The sequence below is a fragment of the Pinus tabuliformis genome, chromosome 6 (genome assembly GCF_031772625.1).
Source record: "Pinus tabuliformis cultivar Carrire ecotype Pingquan chromosome 6, CPIR1, whole genome shotgun sequence".
Taxonomy (NCBI): domain Eukaryota; kingdom Viridiplantae; phylum Streptophyta; class Pinopsida; order Pinales; family Pinaceae; genus Pinus; species Pinus tabuliformis.
In genome coordinates this window covers 1,720,645,459-1,720,661,369 of record NC_142292.1, presented here as the reverse complement: position 1 = coordinate 1,720,661,369, position 15,911 = coordinate 1,720,645,459, and the positions used below count along the sequence as shown (strand labels likewise).

The window sequence follows — 15,911 nt, the reverse complement described above, 5'->3', positions numbered from 1 at the left end:
CAAATGGAAAAGACAAAATTCTTGTAGTAGTCGATAGACTCACCAAGTATGCACACTTCATAGGAATGAAGAAATTAGACTCAACAAAACAAATTGTTGAGATATTTTGCAAGAATGTCTACAAACTACATATGTTTCCCAAAGTCATTTTTAGCGATAAAGACGTCAAATTTAAATGGAATTTCTTCAAGGAATTTTTCGAACATATAGGAACATATCTCAACATGAGTTCAACATACCATCCTTAAACAAATAGTCAAACAAAAGTTGTCAATAAATGTTTAGAAGCTTACCTTCGTTGTTATGCAACAAACAAACAAAATAAGTGGGCTCAATGGTTACACCTCGCTGAATGGTGGTACAATTCCACTTATCACACTTCAGTGAAAATGACCCCATTTCAAGCTCTGTATGGTTATGAGCCTCCTAAATGGAAGGATTTTGCCATTATCGAGACAAAACTTCCAGCAGTTAAAGATCAATTAGAAGAAACCCAAAAAGTCTTCCAAGCACTAAAGGAAAATCTAAATATTGCAAGAAATCGTATGAAGCAGCGGACTGACCAAAACAGAACAGAGAGAATTTGAGGTTGGAGAATGGGTATTTGTTAAACTTTAGCCCTACAAGCAATTGTCCTTAAAACAGAAAGGAAAAAACAAATTGGCACCAAAGTTCTATGTGTTGAAGAAAGTGTAACTAGGTTCGATCTTCATAACAACTTGTAATTATGATTTTATGTAAAGAAGAAACAAATATATTTATTGTATTCCTTGCATCATGGGTTTCATGAGCAAGAAGTGTTTTTCATAAAGACTTCTTCTTGATGTCTTTAGGGATTTGTCATCTTGTAAAAAATGTATAATTCAGAGTCTATTAAGTGTTGTTACACTTGTAAGAGTCTCCAAAATAGACAAGCACAGTCATCCTCACAACATCAATATATATATGCTCAAACTTCATTTCAGCTTCAATAAATGGAGACACAACCTTTGGAGAATGTATATATATATATATGACATGTTGGCTCAACAAAAATGACACGTCAGTTCATAAGGACAGGTCGGCTTAAATGTATGACCCAACAACTATAAATAGGAGCCTGTACCTTCGCATTTACACAACAGATATACTCGACATATCTCTGAAATTTCGGATGGGTACAAGACAGAAAAATGCAGATTATACACAAAAATGTTCTCGACATATTCTCTGAGTTTCTCGGTGATCTAGGCAACAAGAAGATCGGTTATTACAGTGACCACAGTGCAGATTAGTTTGGGTGATATTACAATAATATTCTCCTCGCTGTCTCAGGCTTATACTCACTAGAATGTGGATGGACAGTGGGGCTCAGTAATGCTCGATGATAGCAAGTGCTATAGTAATATGATTAGTGATGCAAAATGTTACATGATGAAGGAATGATGAGGCCAAAGTTCAAGGATAGATCACAACGTTGGAATGCTGCAATGATCATGTTTTGGTGCCATGAAGAAATCAAAGAATCAAGAGAAGAAGGATGACTGTGTCTTGGTCTAGGAATGGAAATATAGGTCAAGGGTCTTGGTTCTGGTCTTCGTCAATTGGAATCTCTATAAGAAGAATTTGTGCGGGTTTTCCTCTCAAAGTGTGAGAGGTTTTGGCCCTGGCAGAAAGCCAATATCTTGTGTTCTTGTCTCTTTTGTTTTGGTAACTATTTGATGAATTGAAAAGACACACTCTAATAATAACAAGTGAAGAATTGTGCTAATAAGAAAAGTTGAAAACACCTCATAAATAGTTATCATGACTAGAAGAATCTCAGTTGCCCTAGATTCTTCAACACTATGGATCGTATCACATTAACAAAAAGATTAGCCAAGTAGCATACAACTTAAACCTTCCTAATAAAAGTCGTGTTCACAATGTCTTCCATGTATCTTGCCTTAGAAAAGCACTTGGCTAACATCAAGCAACACAGACAGCACTTCTGACATTAGATGACGAAGGGAAGATAATTTTAGAACTAGAAGGAATCATCACCACCAAGGAAAAGAAGTTGTGATCATGAGTAATCAAAGAATACTTGATTAAGTGGAAGGTCCTACCAGAAGAAGAATTCTCTTGGGAGACCAAAGCTTTCCATTAACAACACCCTAACATTCTTTCAAGAGGAAGGCAATGTTATCTATAAAATTAATTTAATTTAATGTTTAAATTAAGGGGCACGATCAAAAGATCATGCCCCCTCATGTAAAGGCACCTAGGTTGTATTTAAGCCAAGGTCTCCTTCCTTTGTAATTCATCATATTGTTTTCTAATAAAATATATAAATATATTAGTTGGTAATTTGCATAACTAAATTGTTTGTGCTCTATATTATTATTTGTTACTCTTGCTATTAAGCACTGGGATGTCTTTGGTAAGGTTATCTGCATAAGAATATTACTTGTTGTGCTTAGTATAACATCTTTGCTAACCTTGGACAGATAAATAAACTTCTATTGGTGTCCAACACTAGTTTGGCTTCTGGCAATGTAGATTTAATTTGTACCAAACATGTATATGTTCAAATAACTTGCTTGAACTAGTGGATTTTACATGCAATTTAGCTAGGATAGATTCTGAATTCACCATTGGATCTTAACTCATTTGTTCAAAACTGCATGCATTTTGGTCAGTGTTGTCGCAAAATCTAGTAGGTCCGGTGAAAGGCCTCACTGGGCGAGGGGCCAAACCTTATGGCAACAACGAGGAAGGGTTTCCACTTTCACCTCAACAACCTTCCTCTTGCTATTTAGTGTGGTTTCAACCACAAGGGAGGCTTTCCGATGGCACCTATAAGGTATTCTAACGCTAAGGTTCAAGGTGACTTATTCTGGATAGAGGGCTTGGTAGGGTCAAAGATGACCAAAGTATCCAAACCTAGGGTTGAAGCTCTCTAAGGTTATCCCAATGACAAGGCTACTATAAGTTAGGGTTTGAATGATGTTCAATATTAGGGCGTGCAATCACATATAACAACCTTAGAAAATCCCTACCAATGATCTTCAATAAGGGAACACGGGTTTTAACAAGAGACTAGGGATGCTTCAAGAAAATAGGTTTTAGGGTTGTTACATGTGTATAAACAATAATAAATGAAGGAGACGTATCCCTTCTAGGGCATGCAAGTCAACCTAAAATGCTAGATTTTTCTTTTATATAGTTTAGGTAAATTGGCCTACCATTTAGAGCTACTTTCATGCAATAAAATGCCTCTTTACACACTACCCTAGTAGCTGCCCTAACTGTCTAGTAGAGATAAAATTTAAGGCTATTTGGTTTTGAGATTGTAACCCACCAAAAGTGGGTACCCCTGGGAGAATTTTTCTCTTAATCATCTTCTTCCAGTAGACAACCAAGTGCTCTTGATAGCCACCTTGTAGCCAATGTGATGTCCCATTTCATCTTCGCCGCCTACATCAACCATATGTTTCATCGCCCATTTATCAAGAACACATGTTAGAAGGTGGGCAATCTGATCCAAAAGGTATGTTATTCATTGTGCAGTCAGGTGCTTATGCTTGTTTTTCATTTGGACATTTGGCATGGATTATTGGGTGACTTGGAAGAAGGAAGGGTTTTGACTGTGGTGTTGTTGCCTTGCCTTAAATGGGGGGTTAATCTTTAATCCTAGTCTAGTGGGGCCTCCCCTATTGGCCCACGTCTTTAGGAAGGGCATTACTTGTAGAACCTCAATTGAGATAGCATGGTCCTATTTTCCCATTCCATACTTATCACTTCCCTCCGTACATTATGAGCCCTATACTCCAATTCCCATCTCTGGGTCCACTGGGTTCTAGCGTGCCCCCTCCATTTGTCCGCATATCTGGGTTGGGCCTGCAAATCTTGCCTCGAGAGGTTGATACAACTAAAAGAAAAGTAAAAGGAATATCATGGCCACAAGCAAGAAACAAAATAAAAAGAAAATTATAAAATGCGAAAGATGGCTAAGACATTAACATTAGCACATGGGCAAAAACCAAGCATGAGTTCTACCTCTTATTGTTATGGCCATCACTTAGTTCCTAGGGCCATGTTGCCCTTTGACATCATTGAAAAGGAACCCTTGCATGTCCCAACCCCTGGTGGGCAATGAATTGCCCCACCCTTAAGGGGGTAAAAGGCAATAAGAGGGGTTGTAAAACAAAGGTTGGGGTAACTCATGCATCCACGATTACTCCCTCCTCACATATGTATGCCCAGAACGTGGAATTCCTCATCATAGCTACCCCTTTGACCATGGCATATGGCCTTGAGACCCCTTGTCCCTTTCGTTCCATCACTATTCACATGGCACCTATTGATTGAGGGATGTACTAGGGACTAGTCTTTCCCCTTAGGACCTAGGAACACTTAATAGGATTGCCCATTAGCCACTCCTACCTAGGGAGGTAACACTATTATGTGATCAAAGCCCCAAATTTGGAAGGTGAAGCTTCGTATGAAGTGTCAATTTTCCCTTGACTAGCAAGCTTGGTCCACTTAGATGCATTAATGAATATTGTACCTAATGGTGAAGATGGAACACTAGACATTGTGTGTGATTGGAAGACGGTTTTCATCGTGGGTTGGCAACTTATTTGGGGCCCAAGTCTAGCAGAGGAGCATTATGACACCCTACAGGTGAAGCGTTAAGAGTCATGGGACTCCTATCACTTGCAGAGAATCATTCCATTCTATGGGCACCTACAACATCCCCAACAGTCTGCATTTTACCCCACATTATTCATGAGATGATGCACTTGGACAAACATGCCCCAACTAGCTTAGCAGTGTACACATGGTTTGGCAGATGATCCGAGGCCCAGATGAGGTTTGTCTCATCCTTTGAGACATGGGATCACTAACACTAGTGTTACTTGGGAGCAGGAGTGAAAGTGGGGAGCGGGAGCGAAAATGGGTGCGAGAGCGACATTTTCAAAAGCTCCCGGTTTGGGAGCGAAAGTGGGGAGCGGGAGCAAAAATGGGTGCGAGAGCGACATTTTCAAAAGCTCTCGGTTTGGGAGCGAATCCCAAAGCGTTTTTTTTATAATATATATATATATATATATATATATATATATATATATTTATATTTTTATATTTTAATACATATATGTCAACAAAAGCATGTAGAATTATGAATTAGATATAAAAAGCATAAAAAAACATAGATTGAACCATATAACAACAATCATCTAGAAGTTATAATCTTCATCAACCACGTCCCCAAGTTAGTAACATAGTAACATACAACATATTGAGTCTCGTGATTCATCAATCTTAAAGTTTCAAGCTTTCAAAATTCAATAAATAACATTTATTATGATTGATCACCAAAGTTGTACTTGTAAAGGTTTTGGGTCCATCAACTCCACTCATCTCATTAAAGGTTTTGGGTCCATCAAATTTCATTTGAATTCGTGCGAATATATTTTGCTCCATGATGTGATGTATGTGCCGGGATTGAAAAAGAATTTGGTATCAATATTCAGTTTGGAAGACAAAGTGATGAGGGTTGTCTTTGTCAAGGGAAAAGTTCTTACTTGGCCCGTTGGATCACCTATGAGAGATGCATTCACATTAGGATCAAGATATGAAGGACTCTACAGGGTTACTGGAAAACCACTTTAGCATTGTTCCATGATACTAATCATCTAAGCGAGCTATGACACCGAAGATTGGCCCATCTTCATTACGAAGCTCTTTTGAAATTGGAGAAATTGGTATCAAGGATTCCTATGGTTCAAGCCCATCATGATGGAGTATGTCCAGTTTATGCTAATGGAAAGAAGACAAGGGGACCATTCCCATCTAGCGAGAACAAGACAAATGACATCCTCCATCTCACCCATTCTGACATATGTGGTCTGATGCTCGTGCATTCTATTGGTGGCCATCTCTACTATATCACCTTCATTGATGACTTCTCAAGATTATTTGAAGCATAAGGATGAAGCTTTCGAAATGTTCAAGGAGTTCAAAGCTTTGATCGAAAATCAAATAGGGAAGAAAATCAAAATATCTAGGTCCAACAATGGTGGAGAGTACACATCAAAGGAGTTCATTGATTTTTGCAGGAAGGAAGGAATCAAGAAAGAAACAATTGTGCCCTATACTCCCGAACAAAATGGAGTGGCTGATAGAAAGAACAGGTCCATTATAGAAGTTGCCTGTGCCATGCTCCATAATCAAAAGTTGCTGAAATTCCTTTGGGGAGAAGCAACAAATGTCGCCGTATATGTTCAAAATAGGGTACCTCATATACTTTAATGTGCCGAAGGACAAAAGGAACAAGTTGGAAGCCTTGAGAAGAAAAGGTAGTTTGTTGGATATTGTGAAAATTCTAAAGTATTTAGAATATATATTTCTTGTCAACGAAAGGTTGAAATTAGCAAGGATGTTACATTTGATGAAGATGTTGCCCTTAGAAAAGCAAGGGACCTTCCTCCGCCTCCTCCTCCTGAGAAGGATGATGATATGGATATTTTAGATGGTCCTTTCGTGCTCGAATTTGAGACAAATATTGTTGATGATCCCATGGAGCCCATAGATCCCTTAGTTCCTCCTCCTTGTGATCCTCCCGCCAAGAAGAGGCCACTTTGGCTTCGAGACGCACTACAGGATGATGAGGGACGAGCTCCCATTCAAAGAGCCATGAGCACTATGATTCAAGCCGAACCTCCCACCTTTGAAGAAGTCGTGAAAGAACAAGTTTGGAAAGATGTTATGGTTGAAGAATATGAATTGATTATGAAGAATGATGTATGGGATGTTGTGTTGAGACCAAAGGGGATATTTGTGGTGACTTCAAAGAGGCTATTCAAGATCAAGCATGGAGTTGATGGTAGCATTGAGAAATACAAGGCAAGGTTCGTGGCTCGAGGATTCTCCCAGAAAGAGGGAGAAGATTATGATGATATATTTGCACTTGTGGCTCAATATACAACCATTCGTTCAATAGTTGTCCTTGCTGCAAGTCAAGGATGAACCCTCATCAGATGGACGTAAACACTGCATTCCTCCATGGCATATTACAAGAAGTGTATGTTGAGTAGCCACAGGGATTTGAAGTAGAGGATTGAAAGACACATATTTGCAGGTTGAAGAAGGCATTGTATGGTTTAAGGAAGACCCCAGAGCATGGTACACCCAAATAGACAATTATTTGGTGATGTCGATCCCAACCTCTACTTCAAGGTAGTCCAAGGTATGTCGTTAATTTTGGTTTTATATGTTGATGATCTATTCTTGACAAGGAGTGAGCCCCTGATGATTGAGTGTAAGAGGCAGCTAGCCTCTAAATTCGAGATGAAGGACCTTGGACTCATGCACTACTTTCTAGGCCTTGAGGTGTGGCAAAAGCCCAGTGAGATTTTCGTTTCACAAGGAAAATATGTTGTGAAGTTGTTGGAAAGATTTGGAATTTCAGAATGCAAGTCACTACCCACACCAATGGAAATGAACTTCAAAAAATTACGTGGAGAAGTTGCTAGACCCGATTTGGTGAATCCATCCGAATATAATCAGTTGATTGGGCTCTAATATTCTTAGTGAACACCTGTCCAGACATATGCTATGTAATGAATACATTGAGTCAATTCATGAATGAGCCTCTCCATGCACACAGGATCGCTGCCAAACACATTTTGAGATATTTGCATGGGACGATCACACTTGGTCTGAGATATTCTGTCGGAGATGATCGACTTCACGGATACACCAATGTTGACTGGGCAGGAAACATTGTCGACAGGAAGAGTACTCCTGGATGTTGTTTTAGCCTTGGATTTGCTATGATATCTTGGATGAGTAGGAAGCAGAAGTTCGTAGCATTGAGTACCGCCGAAGCAGAGTATATTGTTGCTTGTATGGCTAACTGCGAAGAAGTTTGGTTAAGGAAGCTCTTTGGAGAGCTATTTGAGTAGGTCCTAGATACTATAGTGATAATGATATATTGTGACAACAAGGGTGGGATCCGCCTGGCAGAGAATCTCATATTTCATGACAAGTAAAACACATAAATATTCAATATCACTTCATCCGAGACATGGTTCAGAGAGGAGCCGTTGGACTCCAACACATATTGACAAATGAGTAGATTGCAGATATTCTCGCTAAGGCTTTGCTGAAAGGGAAGTTCTTGGTCTTCAGAGTGCAGCTTGGACTGATGGATATGACCCCTCTTGATAAGGGGCATCGCTGATCAAGGACACTGAGCCAACTCTTCCCCCTTGTTTGAGCTCCCAGGGTGTGGAATTCAGATAGAGGGCTCTTGCGGTTGAGGGATCTGTGGACAATAGATTATCACCCTTAAATGTTACCCATAGGTTTGGAGATGTTGCTCCCCTATCTTGGTCTTTGTAGAGTATACCCCAGTTAGCGTCATACCCACAAGCTAGGCTTGTTGGGATTGTACCTCCCCGTCTGGCCAGCGGGTTGAGGAGGCATGGGGGCATGTGATCCTTACTTTTTGGTAAGTCGGGTGTCTCACCCAAGTTCGGATTATGAAGCAGGTGTTCTACCACGAGTCTTGAGGGTCATGATTGGGAAGATCGGTAGGCAATAGGATGGGTTGAGATGTGCTCCCCTATATCACCTATTGCTCGATATGGGTTAGAGATATTTAGCTCCCCCTTGAGATTTCGGGTTGAGATGTACTTGTCGATGTGGTTTCAAATTGAGATATGCTCTTCGACGGTGTAGAGGGTGGTAGTGTTAGCTCCCTGATGATTCTTCTTCTTTAAATTCAAGAATGTTTCAGCAAATAGAGTTGAGCAAAGATGGGACATGATATACATGACATGATGTAGGTGCAATTCTCCCTAGTTGAGAGGGAGTGTTAAAATATGCAACTATGGTCAAATTCCACTTTGGACAATTGATTTGATGGAGATGATGATTGCATTGAATTCCTCTTTTCGAGAGGACCAAAATCGACCTAAAGATCACTCAAATCGGACAAGGAAAAGTGTACTTATGAAGAAAAGCCCACATATGCACATTTGGGCAAGGTCGGCACTAATGCAAATTGGACACCCTTGGAAGCCTATAAATACAAGTTACCTCAAGCTCATTTGGACATCACCAAGCATCTTCTTTTTCTCTTCTTTATTGATTGGCTCACATAGGTCTGAGGTTGGGACAATAACAAAAGTTCGCAAAGGTCTGAAATTATAGGGTTTGAGGCTCACATCTGTTTTAGGGTTTTTGGATTACAATCGCAGGAACATCACTAAGAAAATTCGACCACAGTCGCTGGCTTGCAGGCATCAAGGGTGTGACTGGAAGCCTCTAATTGCTCGCACAACTCCTCATGCATGCGACTGGGATGTTTGACTCAGATTTTACCAAGGACTGAAGTTGACCGTAGATAGGAAAAGTTGTCTCTGATATATTTTGATGCTGGAAACTTATTTCTGAATGTTATTGGGTTGTTTTGCTGATGATATTGTATTGGGCTCATTGTACTCTCTGTTGAACATTTTATGACAATCTAATAGAAGAAGAATTTCAAAGGGTTTTCCCCCTTGTGGGTTTTTTCCCTGGCCTTTGACCAAACCTGTTGTCTCTTGTTGATTGTCTCCTTTGTCATCGCATTTATTGTTCTATCTTCAATTATTGTTGATAAATGGAAAGACTAACTGTAATTGGAAAAATTGCTAATTGAAGTATTGATTTGGGCTAAAGTAATTGATACAACATAGAACAATTTGAAAAATTAACAAGTTAGAGTCATATGATTAGGGCAATTGTCAGATGTATACTTCAAAGATCATAATCACCATATCACTTCTTTATTATATTATCCAAACATCAAGACATGGCATCCAGATTTATCACATTGTCCAATTCATTAAGCTTATCTAAACAAGGTCAACAAGAAGAGCTTGAATATCAATCTCATTGTTATACTTCTATCGTCATGGTTACCATGCTTGTTACAAACATTATCAATAGTGTCAAACTTCCATATATAAGAATCAATGAGCTAGCCTTCTTATGAAATCCATCATGTCTAAGATGTGAGATGCTTTGCCAAATATCAAGTATATCAACATATCAAACGTCAATGTTTCTAAGTGACTTCACTATGACTTAATAAAATGTAAGATACTTGTTCAATACCAAATGCATCATCTCATCATAAGTACCATGAATCAAACTTACTTTCATATGCATGCATGAGCCATTTGTGAAGGAGACATTCTCATAATACCTTAGGGCTTGCCTTGCCATCCAATGTTGCAGTTGAAACATTACATCATATATACCTTGTAGTATTCAAATACTTGTGCATCTTCTCATTTGACATTGGCAGCGGGAGCACTTTGTCAACTTCCTTGTCATGGGCAATTGTAGCTCTTCTTTTCTTGCACCAGCCATCTTTTCCTGCATCTCAAATGATCGTCAGGAAGGATCTACTTATCAAATCTTATCAAGAGGTTAGAAGTATCCAAATACTCATATATACATGCAGGAAGTAAAAGAAATAATCAAAACAATAAACTCAAAGAGGAATAGAATCATAAAAGGGTATCATAGAAAGGTACTTGTCTTTTAACGAGAAGAGATCAACTCCCTCTTGAACCATCCTTCAAGAACCATTACCATCCATTATCCATATGACAATGTTGCTTTCAATATTTCAACCAACTCCATTGACAACTAGGCTTGATAAAGACTATTCCATCCAGGGCTTCATCAAGTCTGTCATAAGTGCTTGAACATCTCCACGTTGATCATGCTAGGGTTTCTATATTGCATATCTCAAATATTTGCCATGAACTGGGGTTTCTTCCAAACCCTAACCTCATAATATCCATCAAACCCTAATAACTGAATTACCTAGGGTTTCCTTCAAACCCTAGAATTCTTTTTGTTGTCCTCCATCCTCTCTTGCATCCATCAAAGGTGTCTTCATAGGGGTGATATTCAATGACTTTTCTTCAGCCCATCTCTTATACCATTTTAATTTCTTTTAGGGCTTAATTGTTCTTTTCTTTAGATAATTACATTTCATCTTTTCCATATTGAATTCGCCCCGCAACATCATAACATTATTCAACAACATATGCAATTATATAGAAAGAACAATATCATCATCAATGCAGCGGAACGAAAGGGAACAATAGAAGAAAAGCATTCACACATAGAGACACCAGGATTGGTTAGAGACCAGGGAAAAACCCACTACTGGGAAAACCCTTTAAAATTCTTTTTCTATTAGATTGTCTTTAATGTTCAACAGAGAGTACAATGAGCCTAAATCTGCAAATAATAATTCAAGTCAAAGTTTGACTTATCCAAGAGAACAACCAACCAAAATCCAAAATATCAGCCAATAGTCAAATCTGGTCAAAGTCAAAGTATCAACAGTTTTGCACCTTTGCCTTGTTCTGTACCCAGTTTAGTACTTTCAGTTCTGCGCCCAGTTCGGTACTTTTGGTTCTGTGCCTAGTTCGGTGCTTATGGTTCTGCACCCAGTTCGATACTTTCGGTTTTGCACCCAGTTCGGTACTTATGGTTCTGCACCTAGTTCAGTATTTTCATCCAGTTTAGTACCTTCGCTAGAAACTTCAGATATATCAAGAAGAGAGAGAGAGAGAGAGAGAGAGAGAGAGAGAGGTGATGATATCCAAATGAGCTTGAGGTCACTTGTGTTTATAGCTTTCCAAGGGTGGCCAATTTGCTTTAGGGCGCCCTGATCAAATATGCACATGTAGGCTTTTAATTCAAAAATATATTTTCCCTTGTCCAAATTGAGCGCTTGAATAGTCAAAATTGGTCCTCTTGAAAAGAGGAATCTCGTTCCATGGTTGGAATTTGTCACTGAGCTGCCAAATTAACACCAAGGAGTGACAACAAAGCAAATGGTTTGTTACAACTTATACACTCAGACATTTGCGGTCCCATGTCCACTAGATCTTGAGGAGTGTATGAATATTTCGTTACCTTCATTGATGACCATTCCAAGAAAACCTGGATCTATTTTCTGAAGACCAAGGATGAGGTCTTCGATTGCTTCAAGGAGTTTAAGGCTCTAGTGGAGAATGCGACAGGGAAAAAGATCAGGGTACTTCCCTTAGATAATGGAGGTGAGTACATAGATAGTGAAGTCACAGGTTTTTGTGTGATGGAAGGCATCAGGAGGGAGTGGACAACTCCATACAATCCACAACCGAATGGGGTAGTGAAGTGGAAGAATAGATGTATAGTTGGGGTTGCAAAGGCGATGTTATATGACCAAGACTTGCCCAGGTTCTTGTGGGCAGAGGCATGTAACACAACTATGTATGTTTAGAACAATGCTCTTCACAGGGCGTTGGGAAAGATAACGCCAGAAGAAGTCTTCTAAAGGAAGAGGCTAGGAGTCACTCACTTCAGGATCTTTGGTAGCATAGCTTATTTCCATGTACCAAATGAGAAGCACACCAAATTAGGTCAGACTGTAGAGAGAGGATATTTCGTTGGATATAGTGAAACCTCTAAGGCATACAAGATCTATGTTCCTAGCAGTAGAAGGAATTGTGAGACGGGACGTGAAATTTATGGAGGAAAGAGCCTTCAAGAAGTGTCGCGAGATGCCAACCGGTGCTCAGGATGTGCTAAAAGAAGCTCTATTGGTGTAGCTGCAGGGGCAACTGGTGGGACCACCAGTAGGACAGTCACAGGGATCCAGTATAGTTACCAGTACCAACATATCCTCAGGTGTAGGAGATCCAATGAGTTCACAACAGAGGCTGGATGAGGAGCTGGTTGAGCCTCCCACCACTAGTGGCCAAACTAGTAGATAAGTTCGTCAGACATTAAGAGATGTAGAGGAGTTCATTGGAGCTCTGAGGACGAACAAGAGAGAATGCAGATAGCTAGACAAGTACCAAGCATTGGTGGCACAGAAATAAGAACTTGCCAGCTATTAGGATGTCGCACAACATCAGATGTGGGTAGATGCTATGGTAGAGGAGTTTAGTTCTATCTTGACAAACGATGTTTGGGAGGTGGTGCCAAGGCTCGTGGACATGTCAGTTGTGGTCTCTTGATGGATCTATAAGATCAAGTACAATGCAGACGACATCATGGAGAAGTACAAGGTTAGGTTCATGGCAAAGGGGTATGTGCAGAAAGAAGGGATAGATTATGAGGAGACCTTCGCCCTAGTTGCCAAATATACTTCTATCTGGTCAATTATTTCCTTAGCAACACAGATGGGATGGCAAATTCACCAGATGGATGTCAAGACAACATTCTTGAACGAGGTGATAGAGGAGGAGGTATATATCGAGCAGCCAGAGGGCTTTGAGACACATGTGTGATGACTAAAGAAAGCTTTATACCGGTTCAACGAGGCTCCCAGGGCATGGTATGGTTGGGTTGACAACTACTTGCAAAAGATGGGATTCATCAAGAGAGATGTGGTTCCCAAATTTTACTAGTTGATGGTAGAGGATGAGCCACTCCACTCATTCTAGTGTTGTATGTGGATGGCCTCTTCTTAACTAGGTCATTCAGGGCTCATAGAAGATTGCAAGAGGAACCTGGCAGCAGGGTTTGACGTGAAGGACTCGGGACTGATGCAGTACTTCGTAGGCTTGGAAGTGTAGCAAAAATACAAGGAGATCTTCCTTGATCAAGGGAGATATATGACAAAGATTTTGAAGAGGTTCTAAATGCAAGATAGACCCATGTCTACGCCCATGATTACCAACTGGAGGAAGATAGATGCATCAAAAGACAAGGATGTTGACCCAACCTTATATAGACAGTTTATCGGTTCTCTCATATATCTAGTCAACACCAGGCTAGATATTTGCTTCGCGGTCAACACTCTCAATTAGTTTATGGTGGAGCCGAAGGGAGTGAATTAGACAACAATGAGGCACATTCTGATGTATTTGGGTGGCACAATCAAGTATGGGTTGAGGTATATTCGAGGTGATGATGTCAGGCTATGTGGATTCACAGACTCAGATTGGGCAGACAATTCAGTGGACAGGAAAAGTACCTTCTAGTACTGCTTCAACATTGGATCAGGGATGGTTTCTTGGTGCAGCAGAAAGCAGAAGTCAATATCACAGAGCTTTGTAGAAGCAGAGAATATGGCAGCTAGCACAACCATGTTCGAAACTATATGGCTTCGGAAGTTGTTGGTGAGCTTGTTCAAGCAAAGGATGGAGGCAACTAGTGTTTATTGTGATAATTAGAGGTGCATCAAACTCTTTGAAAATCCAGTGTTCCATTATAGGTCGAAACAAATAGATATTCGATGTCATTTCATCAGAGATTGTGTGCACCGTGGAGTAGTCCAGCTACAATATGTTCCCACAGAAGAGTAGGTTGCAAATATACTCACGAAAGCTATAGGGAGAGCTAACTTTGTCTATTTCGAAGAGCAGATGGGTATAGTGGAGAACTCGTTTCAATAACAGGGACAAAGTATTTGGATTTCAGTTGCAGCGGCAGTAACAACATGAGATCAATTGCAGTGTAGTGGTAGAGTTGGCAGCAGTACAGGGTGTACACTGTAGTGTCAACAACAACACAGATGCAGTATTATCAGAGTTGCGCAGTAGTTGGTGGACAATGGTAGTTTATCACAATTGTCAGGCATCAACAATGTGTATGGAGGATGTTATGAGACAGTTGGAGAACACCTTCCTCACTAAGAGGGATTGTTAGTTTTTGTAGCATCGAATGGTGTTCTAGTCTCAACTTTGGTCTAAGAAACACTAGTACTCCATAACCCGGAAACCTTTTCTGTAAAATCCACCTAGAAGCAGCTCAATTAAGTTAATTAATTAATGATTAAATTTTTCCTAAGTCTAACTTGGGGAAAATGATTAATCAACAACAATTAATAGAGAAAGGTGAGATTTATCTAGAAACTCACACGGATAAACTCAGAAATGATCTCAGTCATCGATAAGGACTTAATGTGGCCGTAGGTGACCCAATTGGAGATTATAAGAGGTCATCGGTGGGGTTGAGGAGAAATACACTTGAGGACGAGTTACTTGGCAGAGATCAAGTTTCCCAGTTGCAGTGATTCAACAGAGAGAAGTTCAAGCCAAATAGGGGATGCAGAGACAGTGAGGCGCTGAGACATTGAGTTTGGAGGAAGTTTTCCAGCTTTAGAGAGTCAACTACAGGAGGGTTGATTTTCCTTAGTGAGGTTGCGCAGGCAGCTTCAAAGGCGGAGTTTGATTTAGTTGGAATGAGGGTTGATTCAGTTGCCGGAGGCTGGGAGATTTTTCGGAGGGGCTGGCGAGTCATTCTCAGAGGCTGAGTTGGGCTGGATGGCTTGATCAGAGCAGCTTCCAGGAAGTGCATGTGAGGGACTGCACAACATTTGCACAGAGGCTGACAGGGGTTTCAAAGCTGCCCAGTTTGTGCCTGTTGTGGAGCAAGATCAATGTCAGTTGAGGCAAGATTTGTCTCACTAATTTTTGTGGCCAGTTTATCTTGTAGAGGATTGCCAGTTTTGGGCATCCAGTTGTACTCAGAATTTCACTGTTGCATAATAATAAAAACCCTTAGCTGCTGCACTGGTTTTCTTGCACTGGGTTTTTCCAGTGACATTCGTCAAAAAATACTGGTGTCATATTTTTGTTGTGTGTGCTAGTATTTCTCAGTTTCCAGCATTTTATTTTCCAGTGTTTTTATGGTAAAAATTGCAGTTGTGATTTTATTCGTTGTTTGCCGTAGTAAATAAACTGCTTAATAATTAATCAGTTAGAAGAATAATTTCCAGTTGCTGCAATAGAGTTAAAATTTTCACAGGTAACAGTCAGGATAGTTTCTGAACATACCTTTGGTCTGAAGTTGAAATAGTATATGCTTTTGTCATCATACTTCTGTCCTTAGAAAGGTAATTTTTCAATACTTTAATGGAGAGATATAAACCCCTC

The 15,911-nt window shown here is 40.0% G+C and overlaps 1 protein-coding gene across 5 annotated transcripts in view; it reads left to right on the top strand.

The window, feature by feature from the left end:
• The window catches only part of NUP155 (nucleoporin 155), a 228,102-nt gene that overhangs the window by 210,095 nt on the left and 2,096 nt on the right, over window positions 1–15,911 (top strand). The window lies entirely within an intron of this gene.